This window comes from Trachemys scripta, chromosome 14 (genome assembly GCF_013100865.1).
Source record: "Trachemys scripta elegans isolate TJP31775 chromosome 14, CAS_Tse_1.0, whole genome shotgun sequence".
NCBI classification, from domain to species: Eukaryota; Metazoa; Chordata; order Testudines; family Emydidae; genus Trachemys; species Trachemys scripta.
In genome coordinates, this window is record NC_048311.1 from 36,589,341 (window position 1) to 36,604,088 (window position 14,748).

The following is a 14,748-nucleotide window of genomic DNA, read 5'->3' on the forward strand; positions in this document are numbered from 1 at the left end:
CTCCAGGTCTTAGGCGGCATGTCGGTGGCAGGCCCTGAAGAGCCGCTGAAGACCCGGAGCGAGTGAAGGACCCGCCACCAAAGACCTGGTAGGGAACCGCCCGGTGAGTACAAGCCCCCTGTCCCCCCTCAGAACCCGCAAACCCATCAACCCCCCCCCTGCTCCTTGTCCCCTGACCACCCCCTCCCGAGACCCCCCCAGGACCGCACCCTCTACCCAACCCCCCGTTCCCCATCCCCTGACCGCCCCCCTAAAACCTCCGTCCCCTCCAACTGCTCCCTGTCCATTATCCAACCCGTCCTCCCAGCCCCGGCCCGGCCTCCTTACCATGCTGCTCCGGGCAGCGTGTATGAATGCCGCACGGCCTGTAACGACAGAAAAACCTCCCTCTCCCAATTGCCCACCCCTTTAACAACCAGTTCTAAACCAGTTCTAAATTTAACAACCAGTTCACGCGAACCGGCTCCAGCTCACCACTGAATACAGGTGCTGCCAAATAATTTTTGAGCGGTGTCATTTTCTTCTGGACAAGCTTCTGACACCCCCTCCATGCACTTGAGTGTCAAGTTTTCCGTGGCATTTGGAGTGGGGGCTGAAGGAGGGGGAACGATGACCCCTCAGGTTTGTTTCAGCAACACTAATGGGTGTGTGTGGGGGAGGGCAGACAGAGTTGAGGAGAGAGATATTTATTGGGCACGCTGAAGCTGCAGAGTTTGTGGGAGGTGCCTGGCCCCCACTTGCATCCCTGAGCCCTTGGTGACACAGCAAACTAGGTTCTCCGGAAACATGGCCCTCTTTGGCCCAGGTCAGGGGAGATGCTGCTGTCTTGGATCTGGACTAGAACAGTTCAGAAGCGTTCTGCCATTGCAGGATGTGTGTTATAGGAGCAGTCATAGACCGTAACAAAGATCTGGACCCCAGTATAGTCACGTGGAAAGAGACTGAGCCTGCAACCTATGTGGGCAAGACAGGCCCAGGTTGGGAGGGGAAACAGAGGCACAGATAGGGGAAGTGACTTGCCCAAGGCCATTTAATGGGTCAGTGGCAGAGCTCAGATCAGGGCCCAGTTCTCCTGATTCCCAAGTCCAGTGCCCCATCCACTAGACCAGAGGTTCCCAAAGTGGGCGATACCGCCCCCTGGGGGGCGCTGGAACGATCCAGGGGGGCAGTAGTAGCCTCGGGTGCAATTGGGGGGCGTTGAATAAAAATAAGGGGGCGGTGGAAGCATAAAGAAAGAATATAAGAAAATTTTGAAAAAACGTTCGTACATGTTTCATCTGTGGTGTAACATAGAGTTAAAGTTGTAGTGATAACTTTATTTTCCAAATAAATTCACAAATTATAACCATTCAGGTGTCAAGTCCGCCAACAGCTCTTAACAAGCAAGTGTTGGCAGGCGAGCATGTCGCGCATTGTCGGGAAGTCCAGCATGCATCGGCAGGAATATGTGCGTGTAATGACTTGTTTACAATACGATACTATAAATAGGCGACATGTGTGAAATCTAATTTAGATTGTTTCTTAATTGTGTAAAAAGCAGTTAACAATAGTGCAAATAAGTATTTAAAATTTTTTATTCATATTCAATACCTTCGATCTTTACGGATTACGGATCACATACAAAGCAAATTGTATTATTGTTGTTTCAATAAAACAGCAATTTACACGTGAGTATTTTTATACATTTTCTTACATATCTACCATACGTTTCTGTGTCTCTAGTGCTTACTAATAATAAAATCATAGCAGGCTTGTGTCGCTACAGTACTATTTGAAGTGTACAGTCAATATATTTGTCATATTTTTTATTACAATATTAACGAAAACGGGAATGAAATCGTAAAAAAACTGTTAACTATTAACATTAATTTATATCTATCGAATCATCTGTGTTAATTGGTAAATAAGGCGTGTGTTAATAAGGAACAATTATTTAAATAAGGGCAAACTAAATTAAAACTATTAACTGATTTTTAATTGCATATTGATTATTTTTAATTAATTATTTCTTGATAAATTTAGTTTGATATTTGACAATTTAATATCAAATACATATATCTAATGCTGAGCAAAGAACAAAACCCAGTTTATTAGTTTCATTAGTATTTTAGTTTGGTTGTCTTTTGCCATCTTACGCAAAAACCACTGTATACCTGATGTCGTGGGCAATATTCTAATAACACATCTTTCTTTACTATATTGTAGGACGTAGGTAGAAATATAGATACATAAAAGAACACAGATTTCTCACTGCATCTTTCTGTTTGTTCACTTAAAGAAGGTAGATTTCCAGAGGGGCGCTGAGTAATTTTTTTTCTGAAAAGGGGGCGGTAGGCCAAATAAGTTTGGGAACCTCTGCACTAGACCCATGCCACCTCCCACATATATATTGGGTTTGATCCCTTCTTGTTCCACTCAGTCAGGTCACCTTTATGGAAGGGGGCCTATACGGTCTGAAAAAACCCTTCTGGTATTAGGAAGGGAGCTCCTGGAGGCTCCAGCTAGATGAGGGCCCATTGTGCTAGTAAGAGACAGTCCCCTCACTTCAAAGAGACAGAGGATGGAGTATTATCCCCATTTTATGGCCCAGTGAGATTAAGTGACTCATCCAAGGTCCCCCAGGGAGTCTGTGGCAGAGGCAGGAACTGAACCTACATCTCCCAAGACCCAGTCTGTTGCCTTATCTAGAAGCCCATCCCCTAAGCTGCAGATGCCCCCTAAAGAATGGGAAATGCTCCAGAGCTCATGTCTGCACCCCACGCTTTCCAAGATGGCAGGTGAGTTTTCTCTAGCAGCAGCAGGATTGGCTGCTTTAAATGCTATATTTACAATACCCCCCCGCCCCAGAGATTGTACCCTGGATCTGTAGCCCCACAAGTACCAACCCCCTTGAGCCAAGGGAACTACCTCATTGGCTGTGAGTAAGTGGAACCAGCCACCATGGGGCACCGCACTCCCACAGCCTACCTAATGGTTACACCCATAGATGAGTGAATCTGATTTCCCCCCCCTTCACTAAAAATACATCCAGGATCAGCCCCGTCCCCCACGCCGGCACAGAAGATGGCCTGGTCCCCACTGAATCCCTCTCACATATCATGCAGTGCCCCTGCATATCTGGGTTGGCGGGGTGCTCCCCAGCACCCCTCGCCACAGGTTCTTTTATGCACAATGTAGGCTCCAGCAATAAAACCCAGACACCTAATTTGAGCCCTCAGGCGCCTCTCTGCACTAAGCCTTCAGCCACTTGGAATTGCTCACTGCCTTCCTGAATGGGTTTGTAGTTGATATTCTGTGCATGTCACTGGCAATACTTTTGTCTGATCCTTTGAAGACATTTTGCTGCAGTAAATGGAACTTGGGAGGTTTTTTTAAAAGTTTTGTATTATTAATTTATTTGGACTGAATGGCGTACTGGAGAGAGGTTATGGATTGACAGCTCTGGTACCTAGAGTCACCTTTGTTCCTGTAGAACAGGAGAGCAGCAGAGCCAGCCAGCCCCCCCATGATTCCCCAATGATGGGCTTCTATAGATAAATCTCTGATCATTTGCATATGACTTTACATTGTGCCTCTTCATATAACCTTGTAGTGGGTCTACCCACATGTGACCTCTGTTTTCATGAAACTTTGTATGTGTAGAAACCTTGTACTGATGAGCCTTGGTATATGAAAACTGCAAAGCCTCATTTAGAAACTTTGCATTGCCCTTGGTATAATGTTATAGCCCCTAAGGATAGAATAAGATAGAAGAAAAATGTTTCTTTGCTAAGAATAGACTAAGATTTCCCCTCACCCCTTAATCCATTGCCCTGTTGAATGAATGAGGTGTGAATGAGGAAGGTGTGGAAAGAAGAACAGGAGTACTTGTGGCACCTTAGAGACTAACAAATTTATTAGAGCATAAGCTTTCGTGGACTACAGCCCACTTCTTCGGATGCATATAGAATGGAACATATATTGAGGAGATATATATACACACATACAGAGAGCATAAACAGGTGGGAGTTGTCTTACCAACTCTGAGAGGCCAATTAATTAAGAGAAAAAAAACTTTTGAAGTGATAATCAAGATAGCCCAGTACAGACAGTTTGATAAGAAGTGTGAGCATACTTACAAGGGGAGATAGATTCAATGTTTGTAATGGCTCAGCCATTCCCAGTCCTTATTCAAACCGGAGTTGATTGTGTCTAGTTTGCATATCAATTCCAGCTCAACAGTCTCTCCTTGGAGTCTGTTTTTGAAGTTTTTCTGTTGTAATATAGCCACCCGCAGGTCTGTCACTGAATGACCAGACAGGTTAAAGTGTTCTCCCACTGGTTTTTGAGTATTTTGATTCCTGATGTCAGATTTGTGTCCATTAATTCTTTTGCATAGAGACTGTCCAGTTTGGCCAATGTACATGGCAGAGGGGCATTGCTGGCACATGATGGCATATATCACATTGGTAGATGTGAAGGTGTGGAAAGCAGGCACCTCCAGACAGCTGAACAGTTGGAGAGGGGATGGAAGCCAGACCCAAGGACAATAAAACTTGTTAAGTGAGCTCACGTACTTGTAAAACAATATCATTCTCATGTTTTTATTTTAAGTACAAAATAAATATGTATAACGAATTTAAAAGTATGTAATTAGTAATTTGATATGTCGGGTGGCGCCTTTTTTTATGTGTTTGCTCCCCCTGATGTTAGAACCTGGCTACGCCCATGAGCTGCTGGTTCTACAAAGAGCTGGACGTGATACTCGGTGGTGACCCCACCTCCACTGCAGAGACCACCACATGGACACTTTGGCAGCTCAGGCCACAGTCGAGAGTGGACCAAGCCAGGAGGAGGAAATCGTGGACGGGGATGTGGAGGGGGACCCAGAGGCAGAGGACGATTCAATGTTCACAGATGGATGCAGCCAGGAGCTATTCTCCACCCTGGAGGTGGACAGCCAGTCACAGCAGTCAGAGTTTGGCGAAGTGGAAACAGGAGATGAGACCCCTGGTAAGTGGCTTTGATTTTGGGAATCGCTGAAGCAAGCTGTTGGGGGAAAGAGGGCTGGAGAAGGCTGGCTTGTTTCTGTGTGCTGAGCTTGAGGGAGGGATTTGCAGAAGGCTGCCTTGCATCTGTGCGATGCGCGTACCACCACATGCCTAGGCAGAGCAGCGGAATAGGGTGTTGATGGACTCCCTCACTTCACGGGAATCTGCCTCAGAGATCTCCAGGAAACTCTCATGGAGATACTGGGCAATTCACTGCTGCAGGTTCTTTGGCAGAGCCGCTTTGTTTCTTGCCCCATTAAGGGTAACTTTCCCATGCCACTGTGCTGTCCCGGGGTGGGGACCATTGCTGCACACAGGCAAGCCGCATAAGGGCCGGGGCAGATGCCATAGCGTAGGAGAAAACCCTCCTTTGATTCCCTGCTCACCCTCAGCAGCGATATCTTCCATAATGAACACAGGCTGTGGAAAATGTGGGGACAGTAATGATTGTGATGCCATCCGCCCTACAGTGCTGGCTCTCCCCAAGAGCCACATGCCCAGTGCACATTAGTGTCCTGGAACATTAGATTCCCCTGCAGTTACTCACCATTTTGGGAGTCTTGTGGCTCATATGTACTTGCCTGGGGTCAGCCAGTTAGTGACAGGTATGTGAATAGAGGTTGTGTTTTAAAACACTGCTTCAGTGATCTCTGTGTTGCAAACAATAGTGCTTCTGTAAAATGGTGCATTTTGACTTCACAGATCTGACCTTGGGAGTCCAGCCTCCCTCTTTGTGATCGCTGGCTGAACGGCTGCGCAGGATTAGAAAGCTGCCACAAAAAACTAGAGAGGACTTTCTTCATGAAGTTATGCAGCACTCCAAGGCCAAAAAACAAGAATTGAAGGGGTGGAGGGACAGTGAAGTGTCCCCCCCCCCGACACCACCAACACACTCGTATCAATATCCTCGCTCCAGTCACTACCCATGCATTCCGTACCTGCCCCGTCACAGTCCACGCTGAGGACACCCAGTACCCACTGCACTCAACACCCGTTCCTCTGCAGTTTAGCTCTGCCGAAGTACAGTACCTGCTGCACTCTACTCCAGCAGACAAGGCTGCATATGATTCCTGAACATACACAAATCTTTAACTGTCCCGGGACCCCACCTCCTCCTGGGACCCTCACTTTCCCCATCCCCCACAGTGTTGATGAGGTTTTTGGTTGTCTCTCTCCTCCGGTTGCTGTTGTTTAATAAAAGAATTGTTTTGGTTTGAAAGTAATCTTTATTCTATTAACTGAAAGCAAACAGAGCCCTGCAAAGCAACAGGCAATTGTATTAAACCATCCCAATGCATCGTCCGCACCAATCCAAATCACCTACTAGCATTACAAGCATTGAACTCCTGAGCATGGCTTTCAGCTTCAAATTGCTGCCTCAAGTCATCCCTGATCCTTAGGACCCCACATTGTGCCCCTCTAATAGCCCTGGTGTCTGGATGTTCAAATTCAGCTGCCAGGCACTGAGCCTCAATGGTCCAGCCCTGAGTGCAGCTTTCACCCTTCCCTTCACAAATATTATGAAGCGTACAGCACGTGGCTATAAGCATAGGGATATTGTCATCGGCCAGGTCTAGCCTCCCATATAGGCAGCACCAGTGGGTCTTTAAATGGCCAAAAGTACACTCAACAGTCATTCTGCACTTGCCCAGCCTGTTGAACCACTCCTTACTGCTGTCAAGGTTTCCTGTGTATGGCTGTGTATGCCACGGCATAAAGGGGTAGGCAGGGTCTCCCAGGAACACAATGGAGATTTCGACTTTCCCCACAGTGATCTTCTGGTCCAGGAAGAAAGTCCCGGCTTGCAGCTTCCGGAACAAGCCAGTGTTAATGTCCGTGAAATGACCACTGTGATCCACAAGCGTCTGGAGGACCATGGAGAAATACCCTTCCGATTAATGTTCTCAGTGGCTAGGTGGTCTGGTGCCAGAATTGGAATATGCGTGACATCTATCGCCCCTCCGCAGTTAGGGAAGCCCATTTGTGCAAAGTCATCCACAATCTCAGGCACGTTGCCCAGAGTCATGGTCCTTCGCAGCAGAATGTGATTAATGACCCTGCACACTTCCATCAACACGAGTCCAACGGTCGACTTTCCCACTCCAAACTGGTTAGCAACCAATCGGTAGCAGTCTGGAGCAGCCAGCTTCCACAGTGCAATCGCCACGCACTTCTCCAATGGCAAGGCAGCTCTCATTGTCATGTCCTTGCACCGCAGAGCTGGGGCGAGCTCACCATCCAGTCTCATGAATGTAGCTTTCCTCATCTGAAAGTTCTGCAGCCACCACTCGTCATCCCAGAGGTGATGATGTGATCCTACCACTCAGTGCTTGTTTCCCGAGCCCAAAAGTGGCATTCCACAGTGGTCAGCACCACCGTGAATGCCACAAGCAATCTCATGTCATAGCTAGTGTGCATGGCAAGATCAATGTCGCACTCCTCTTGCCTTTGTAGTTTAAGGAATAACTCCACTGCCACTCGTGACGTGTTAGTGAGAGCAAGCAGTATATTGGTCAACAGTGCAGGATCCATTCCTGTGGACCGAAAAACCAGAGCGCACAGTACACAAACCGTTGAAAGATGGCGCAAAATGTGGATGTAAGCGCAGGGATTGCTGGGATGTGAAGCAATGCATCATGGGGGGATTGGGACCAAACACTTAGTGGCAGAAGAGGGGGAGATGTTCTGTGGGATAGGTGCCTGGAATGCACCATTCTGAATGCCAATGTAAGTACCGCAAGTGTGAACACGCTATTGCACAAGCAGCTGACAGTGTGAACACAAAGTATCAGGGGGTAGCCATGTTAGTCTGTATCCACAAAAACAACAAGGAGTCTGGTGGCACCTTAAAGACTAACAGATTTATTTGGGCATAAGCTTTCGTGGGTAAAAAACCCACTTCTTCAGCTGCATGGACATCTGGTGACTGTCCCGTTCCCATGGGCGTTTGCTCTCCAGGGGTAGAGCGGTGGGTCCGGTCGGGGGCAGCGCGGAGCGGGCAGGGGCCAGGTGGGCGGCGCGGGCCGAATCCCTGCTGCTGCCGGGGAGCCCCGCGCCTCTCCCTCCCGCTCGCGGCTACGGCTCCTTCTGTTAGAGCAACAGGTCAACTATTTGCTTATAAGCCCAGCTGTCATATCAGGAGCAACGGCTGTCTCTGCAAAATACCCGCTGCAGCCCTCTGTGCAGCAAGATTATGCGATAAGACAAGGTGGCCAAACCACCAGCCTAGGTGAGACAGACAGGCACTGCTATTTCAGTCTAACATATGCCTCAGAGTGGAGTGCAGGGGGGAGAGAAGGGGGGTGCTAAGGAAAGAGGTGATAAGTTCAAGTAAAATGTTAAACCGCATCCTGTTATGTATCCATTCCCTTGCCCCTCTCTCAATCTGCATACAATGCCCTTTGAAATGTTCCTTCCGCATATACGTATAAGGTATGCATGCTAAGTTGTTTGTTGCTAGGTATAAAAAAGCTGCTCTGTACTTGTAAGGGGCTCTCTCTCTGGCATTAGCCGAGGAGAGCACCCACTCAGCTGACTGGTCAATAAAAACTTAAAGCCGTCTTCTAGACTCCCGTGCCTCCTTGGGGTAATTGGGCAGCTCCAGGGGGAAACGAGCCCATTTGGCTAACACTTCCCGGCGGGACGCACCCCCCGGCCTGCCCCACGCACATGCGGCGCGCATCCAGCTGCTGCTTCCTGGCAGGAGGAAGACTAGGCGTGGTCCGCAGAATCCTGAGGCATGGCTGAGATTACCCCCGCCTCGGAATCCACGGTCAGAGGTGGGGTAGTGGTGGCGGCCCCCCCTAGAATTGCATGCAGCTCAGCGTAGAAGCGGCATGTCTGCGGCTCTGACCCGGAGTGACCGTTTGCCTCTTTTGTTTTTTGATAGGCTTGTCTGAGCTCCTTAACTTTCACGCGGCACTGATATGAGTCCCTATCGTGGCCTCTCTCCATCATGCCCTTGGAGAATTTTTCAAAAGTTTTTGCATTTCTTCTTTTTGAACTTAGTTCTGCTAGCACTGAATCCTCTCCCCATATAGCGATCAGATCCAGTACCTCCCGTACGGTCCATGCTGGTGCTCTTTTTCAATTATCGGCCTGCATGGTCACCTGTGCTCTCCACACTGGGCAAACAGGAAATAAAATTCAAAAGTTCACAGGGCTTTTCCTGTCTCCCTGGCCAGTGCATACGAGTTCAGATTGCTGTCCACAGCGGTCACAATGGTGCACTGTGGGATAGCTCCCGGAGGTCAATACCATCGAATTGCAGCCACACTAACCTAATTCGAAATGTCGGGGAGGAGTACAGAAATTGATTTTAAGAGCCCTTTATTTCGAAATAAATGGCTTCGTTGTGTGGACGGATGCAGGGTTAATTCGGTTTAACGCTGCTAAATTCGAATTAAACTCATAGTGTAGACCAGGCCTGAGAAACTGATCCTCTTCACCAGGTGCACTGGGGAGTGAAGTTTGCCCTCACCAGTACAGAATAGGTGTAGCAGCATACACAGCTCCTCTGGGGAGTTCATGGCTTCCACATGCCTGGGAGCGTTTGGGGGAGGGAAAGGACTTTTTGGCCCTCTTCTCACCTCCACCACCACCAATGCCTCTGTGTGATGGCAGCCATATTTTGACCCCATAATAAATAGATAGGAACTGCTTCTGCCAGGAGAAATTACAGGGAAGCATAGATGGTCCTCAGTAAGGGAAATAGGAAATCCAAAATATTTCTCTCTCCTTTCTACCCAGCCCCCAGAGACTCAAATATACCTGCATGGAGACAAACCCATCTGGCTCATCCTTACCCTACAGACTTCAAAATCTCTTTCTGAACAAGCCCTTTCATCTCCAATGAGATATTACCCCAGTAGCTGTCTGGAATCTACGTTCCCTTTGATCAGAACCTTTCTCAGTCAAGTCAATAGGACAAGTGCTTTGCTGCCTGTGCCTGCCTGCTGAGCTGATGAACTGTAATGGGCAGAGATTGCACCAGCGATCTGGAACAACCCCTGGGGTTGTTCCAGACCAGAAGTCTATTGAAGGTGAACCCTAAGGAAATTAAGAGTTTAAATTATCCTCCACGTGTCCCACTTCCCACTACAATGAATCCAACCCACAGGACCCTTGGACAGAAGTATCAGTGTAGCAAAGTAGAACAAGTCAGCAAATAAAAACAATCATAGGTGTCAGTAACTGCTACTGGCATCAATTCGCTGCTACTGGTAGCAAATTACATCAGAGAGCAGTTTGTTACAATAGGTTTTGGTTTTTTTTTTTTACAATCCCTTACATATGAATGACTGCTACAGGTAGCAAATTCCTACAGATCACAATTTCTCACACTAAACCAGCTCCCACCCTCTCAGCCCCATGTCACTGTCCCAGCCCCCAGCACAGCCCAGGCTGGCTCCCCCGGCCCGCACACACCGGGAGCTGGCGGCAGCTTTCCCGGGCCCAGGGCAGGGAATCGCAGCCAGCTCCGCTGGGAGCAGCCTGGGGCCAAACCTCCCCCTGCAGCCCGGGTGTGATGGAGGGGTGGGTCTCTCTTACCTTCCCTCTGAGCGGGACCCGCCTGGGGCAGGGACCAGGCTGGGAAGGGGCCCTGGCCAGGCTGGGGGCTCTGCCCTGGGAGAGGCTCCTGGGGAGCAGCGGGAAGGGCCCTGCTGGAGATTCCCCTCTCCCGGCTGCAGCCGGGGCTCCAGGCTCCCAGCACCAGCCGCTGGGGCTCAGGGATCTCGCCAGGAGCCTGAGTCCCAGAGTCACCGCAGCAGCTGCAAGTCACTTCCTGCTGCCGGGACTGACCCCAGTGATGCTTCCAGAGCCGCATCCCATCGCGCTGCAGCCCCCTGCCCCAGACCCTGCCTCCTGGGGGCCCCACCTCCCCTGGGCACAGGCAGCTTCTCCCAGCGTTATGTAGGCATCCTACATAGAAACCACAGGATCAATGGGGACAGAAAGGAGACGGGCAAATCCCGGGGCAGGGGGAGAAGGGAGGTTTCTAGGGAGATGGGGTTGTTCCAGAGAATCCAGGGGTGATGGGGAGTCAGTGACGCTCTGGTAATAGCTTGGCACAGGGAGCAGTTGGGCAGAGCTGGTCTCTTGTCTCCACACCACATTCACTGGCTACCAGCCCTGGGCTGGAGCTACCAGCTCTGCTCCCCTAGCTCGGGTCATGGAGCTGTCAGAGTTGTGCCACTGGCAGGGCCGGCTCTAACATTTTTGCCGCCCCAAGCAGAAAAAAAAGCCGAGATCGGTGGCAGCTCTACCGCCGCTTCATTCTATGGCGGCAATTCAGTAGCAGGTCCTTCGTTCCGAGAGGGAGTGATGGCCCCACCCCCAAATGGCCGGATGTGCCGCCCCCCTCTTCATTGGCCGCCTCAGGTACCTGCTTGCTACGCTAGTGCCTGGAGCTGGCCCTGGCCACTGTGCTCTTCCAGTTACTTGTAGGTCCAGATGAACCCGCCCCTGGCCTCTATTTAAACCCCTTCATGTCTGCCCCCTTCCCAGGGATCCCCTCTCCCAGCTGGCTCCCCCATGTGGGCACTGACTGCAGCTCCCCGTCGGGCACCTGGATGTCAGCAGCAAAGCTCCTGTTGCTCTGGGTCAGGGACGGGTGCTCTGCCCACTCAGGATAGTCCCCTATTTCCCCCTCATCATTTTCCAGTTGTCACCAAAATCATCCCCCTTCTCCTGATGGCCACCCAGACAATCCCCTGCAATGTTGGAATTGATCAGATGCAGCCATCGAAACAGACCAGTGCCACTGAGTTAAGCACAGGGCCTCATTTTACTAGGCCAGAAACAGATCAAGATATTAGAAGCACTCTTAGGTTATGGTTACTGATGCAGCCACGCCACTGTAAGCCCTCTAGGGCAGGTAGGGTGACCAAATGTCCCGATTTTATAGGGATAGTTCTGATATTTGGGTTTTTTTCTTATTACCCTATTACCCCTCACCCCCCTTCCTGATTTTTCACACTTGCTGTCTGGTCACCCTAAGTGCAGTGGTTCTCTCTAGTGCAGTTCTCTCAGAGCACGGCCACCAACTCTTGCTGGTGGCCACTCTGACAATTTTCCCTAAAATACTTAATTAACTTTAGGAAAAACAATTACATATGCACATATCCATGCCCATATCCTGGTAATTTATTTACCTTTTTTTTTTTTTTTTTGAAGACTCAATAATAAAAATAATGTACGGTTGTCTCTATTATTTACTGGACCTATACAGAATAGAAACATAAATTAGGTGCTTGCATGTTCTTGTCTTTTTTAATTGTTTGTTTTGCATTTTTGGTTGCATTTTTTTTAAAAAGACCTGATAGCTAGTGTCAAGGCTGATTCCTCACTCTGGCACTTCGAGTGCAGAAGGTGGGGGCCCACCAGGATTTTAAAAATTAATATTTAGCACTCCAGGCTTGTATTAAACTCCCAAGGTTACAGCTTCTCTCTGACCTTGGCTTGGTAAACACTGCCACCACCCAAGTGAAAAACTGCCTCTTGCAAATCCTGGAAAAACTCAATTGGAAAGTTTTCCCTGAGGCCCTGTTGGCTTTTCCACCCCTCGCTCAGGGAAGCCAAGAAAAAAAAAAAAACAAAAAAGGGAAACCCAGCTGTTGCCACCAGCTAATTGAAAAGCAGATGCACAGACCTTTTAAGACACAAAACCAATCAGGTTCTTAAAAAAGGTAAAATTTATCTAAAACAAAAACAAAGAAAATACATCTGAAACTTAGGCTTTTGCTAGATTTTAAAAAAGCAATTCCAAAAATTAAGCACCCCAAATAGCTTTCGGGGGAGGGGGGGGTTCACCTTTAAGGTTACAAGCAAACAAAAGCATTAGGGTTAGCACAGAGGAGTCCACCAGCCTTACAGAAAATAAAAGAAATAACCCTAATCACATCTATCTAAACATTCCCTGCCCCAGTGAATTCTTCTAGGTGTGGAAGATAAATTTTCATACCTGGTTCAAACTTTACACCGCATTCCAGCTGCCCCCTTCCCTTCAGCCCAGAGAACAACAAAGAGACAAAGGGAAAGCTTTTTTCCCAATTTTAAAAAGTTTTAGCCTTCCCATTGGCTCTTTTGGTCAGGTGTTTACCTGGGGGACTTTTTAACCCTTTACAGGAAAAGCAAGCAGCCACCAAGAGGGACTTTATAGCTAACTGGCTGGCTGGGTGCCCTGAGTTACTACAGAGAATTCTTTCCCAGGTGTCTGGCTGGTGGGTCTCGCCCACATGCTCAGGGTCTAATTGATCACCAGATTTGGGGTCAGGAAGGAATTCCCCACCAGGTCAGACCGGCAGAGACCCTGGGGGGGTTTCGCTTTCCTCTGCAGTATGGGGCACGAGTCACTGCTGGTTTAAGCTAGTGTCAATGGTGAATTCTCTGTTACTTGAAATCTTTAACTCATGATTTGAGGACTCCAATAGCTCAGCCAGAAGTTGGGGTCTGTTGCAGGAGCGGGTGGGGGAGGTTCTGTAGGCTGCGATGTGCAGGAGGTCAGACTAGATGACCACAATGGTCTCTTCTGACCTTAAAGTCTATCAGACACTCTGCGGGGCCTTTACCTGTTCTGTTACATGGTCCCAGCCCCTGGCATGTGGCTAATGCCCTGTGTCTCCTCCCAGTGCCCCCCCAAGGTCTTTGTTTCCTGAAGAGACATCCCCGACGGCTCCATCAACCTCTCCTGCCACGCCAGGGGTTCTTACCCACGTCCCATCCACATCTCCTGGATGCGGGATGGAAAAGACATCCTGGCAGAGAAAGATTCCAGCGGGATCCTGCCCAACGCTGACGGCACCTACCACACGCAGTCGTCCCTTGAGATCTCTCTGCTGCGCCTGCCAGCAGGGCCAGCTTTAGCAAGTGCGGGACCCGATTCCTGGGGCGGCACTTCGGATCGCTGGCTGGGGGTGGGGGGGCCGCGGGGCTTGCCACACTCCGGCTGGCGGTCCGGCCGGGGTTGCGGGGCTGCGGGGCTCCCGCGGTCCTGCCGGGAGAGCGGGGCCGCAGTGCTGCCGTGGTCCAGCCGGAGCTCCAGCTGGGAAAGCGGGGCTGCGGAGCTGGCCGTGCTCTGGCTGGAGCTCCAGCCAGGAGAGCAGGGCCTCGGGGCTTGCCGTGGTCCAGCCGGTGTCGCGGGGCCTCGGGGCTTGCCACACTCCGGCTGGAGCTCCAGCCGGGAGAGTGGGGCCGTGGGGCTTACCGCGCTCCGGCCGGCGCTCTGGCCAGGGGAGCGGGCCCCCCGAAGACGACAGCCGCTGGGGTGAATGTGCGGGGCCTGATTCTGGGGAATCGGGCAAATCGGCCTAAAGCCGGCCCTGCCTGCCGGGTAGAGGACAGCAGCCTGTCAGAGCCTGCGCTCGTCTGGGGTAAGGGAGGGGTGAATTGGGGGTGGGGGGGGGGGGGGAAGGCACAGCCCTCTCGGAATTTCAGAGATGGGGTGAGGCCCTGTAGCAGAAGGGTCAATATTCCTGCCCATCATCAGCGTGAACTTTTCTAGTCAGGGTATTTGTGTGATCCACAGAAATGGCCGATCCCGCAGAGAATCTGATTTTCTGGCCATGGTGGCATCCAGTGACAGTGAGTTCCACAGGCTGATGATATTACAAGTGTAAGGCCCAGCTGCTGTGTGCCGTGCATGATTGTGTCCACACAACCAACCCCGTTCCATCAACCTAAAGGGCTCTTAAAATCAACTTCTGTACTCCTCCCTGAC

General features: G+C 50.0%; 1 protein-coding gene across 1 annotated transcript in view; it reads left to right on the forward strand.

Annotated features, from left to right (window-relative positions):
* LOC117886991 (zinc finger protein 445-like) overlaps positions 1-14,748 on the forward strand; it is a 731,357-nt gene that overhangs the window by 428,526 nt on the left and 288,083 nt on the right. The window lies entirely within an intron of this gene.